This window comes from Branchiostoma floridae, chromosome 13, assembly GCF_000003815.2.
Source record: "Branchiostoma floridae strain S238N-H82 chromosome 13, Bfl_VNyyK, whole genome shotgun sequence".
NCBI lineage: Eukaryota > Metazoa > Chordata > Leptocardii > Amphioxiformes > Branchiostomatidae > Branchiostoma > Branchiostoma floridae.
This window is the reverse complement of record NC_049991.1, coordinates 10101629-10103886: the sequence shown is the minus strand read 5'-3', so window position 1 is coordinate 10103886 and position 2258 is coordinate 10101629. Positions and strand designations below refer to the sequence as shown.

The following is a 2258-nucleotide window of genomic DNA, read 5'->3' as shown; positions in this document are numbered from 1 at the left end:
ATTTTGCATAGTAATTACCATAATTCTATTGTCATCCTCATAGTAGTCATAATTAACTTATCTATGCTACTTTAAACACCTTTAGATATATACCTAGTATCTAATACTCAATGTTCTATTTTTCAGTAAAACTGCATTTTCGGTACTTTAAAAAACTGTTACCATTGAAGTGAAATGTTAGTTAATTCCATTTGACTTCAAGTTAAAATTTAAGAGACCCTATGCTGTGCCAATGCAAGTATGCTGATTACAATTCTTAAAAAAATGACTTTTAGTCTTTTTTGTTTGGTGATTTGTTTGTTTCATTACAAGCTGCCCTGAACACAGTGTGTCAATTAATATGTTTTCCAATGATACTTTACAGATCTAAAATATCAAGACATCATCTTGATTTCAATTGCACTGTCTTTCCTTACATGACTTCATGACAGTAACTACAAACCAACCCCTTTCGCACACTAGAATTCTGTATAAAAAGAACAAGCCCTTTTGTCATTCACATACCTTTGGACAAAAGATGCTTTGTCTCAGAAGATATCACTACTTAAAATTGGTAAAAAAAGATCTCCATTTTTTAGGACATATCTACTTATTGTTTTTCCAATATTTGACATTATTTAGACATTCCATTATTCAAAATATCAGTGTCAACAAGCCTTGATCAAAAATATTATATGAATTATCTTATTTTTTTCTGGAAATTGCACACATCCTATTTTTTCAGTAAAAAATATCAAATTTCACTCATTATCTTCGAGTAGTAGAAAGGTTGTACAAATATTTCAGCTCCTAAAGGTTGTGTAATTTCATTTTAAAAGTTGGCAAGATATAAAAATGACCTTGTGTACAGGATGACAGAAAAATGTAATAGGATCTCTCTGATAATGGACATTGGGATGACTTTAAAAAGTTTCAAGTTGGCCGGATCCTTAAATAGAATCATGTTAGTTTCTATGTAAAAATGACCCATGATCTAAGAAATCATCTGTCATACAAACATGACATAAACTGATGACAAAAACTGATGTTAGGAATGGAATGGATTGTTACTTTGATATCTGCCTACCAAAAGCCACTGCTATTCACAGACTCTGATTGGCTGATTGGTCTGATTCAATCATACTCTGAACCAATGGTGATGCTGAGCTGTCCTGGGTGGATGTAGGTGCTGTGGAACCACTGGTTTGTGTCCACTACAACTGTGAGGGGTGGAGAGATGGAAAAGGTTGACAACCATCACTAATCATAGATTAAACCTTGTATACATTCATCAAACGTGTTAGGACAGAGAAACATGAAATGGAGGAAAAGATGAAAATGCAACATGACATCAGAGTACAGCTGGCACACTGATTAGCTGCTGATGCTGTTATACCAGACTTTAAGTTGACACAAAATGCACTTGAATTGACATGGTTTCCAGACTATTGTAGTTAGGCCAGGCTATCTTTGGCCAAATTTTCTTTGGGGCACACCAGGCTCACCATGTGAAACTAGATCAGGGCTCTAGCCAACGTCCGTTTTTCCGTCAATTGGCGGAGATTTGCTGCGTGTGACGGAAAAATTCTAAAACCAATCCGTCAACCTCGACGGACAATTATATCCTTGGTGGAAACTACAGGCAGCTTGGGGACGCCGTCCACGGCCGTAAAAGCCACACACTGTTTGTTTTGCTATTGTTATGATTGTGTCGGTTCCCTTTTGCATACAATAATCTCATTAAAAACCCGTTTTTCAATTTCTCAGTTCAGTCTTTGTAACTCACGAATAGTGTTTTCGTGACAATAGGAATTGGCTGATGGAAAAAAATTTCCAGCTGGCTAGAGCCCTGAACTAGATACTAGGTGCTAAAGATTACCCTGGCTTCAGAAAGCTTCTTCCCGGAGAAAGCCTGGCCAACCCATGCTAGACTGATGCCAGGTTATTGAAGAGGGAGTAGCATACATGTGCAATGTATGATTTTTTATACACATTTGACCATTGTGCTATTTCCCGTGCTAAAACTAAAAGCTGTGCTTTCATAGATGTATCCCTGGGCTGGGATATCACAATTCCTAGTTCTCTAAATGTTCTGTTGGTACTGTATAGCATAAGGTTTAACAATGTTCCAGCTATCTGAATGAAATAAGTGAATGGCATTCATTGATAGATAGGCAGAGGTAATTTACAATTTTTGTTGGAAAATCCTGTCAATGGTGCAAAAAAATTCTTCTTGTACAAATTCAGCCATCACAATGAAATACTAGTATATAAAATCA

The 2258-nt window shown here is 36.0% G+C and overlaps 1 protein-coding gene across 1 annotated transcript in view; it reads right to left on the bottom strand.

Moving 5' to 3' along the window:
- Positions 1–277: 277 nt before the first annotated feature.
- Positions 278–2258, bottom strand: part of LOC118429137 (bifunctional arginine demethylase and lysyl-hydroxylase JMJD6-like) — a gene marked incomplete in the record, with an annotated part of 4896 nt that continues 2915 nt past the window's right edge. The window contains 1 exon segment of the mRNA XM_035839546.1: positions 278–1068.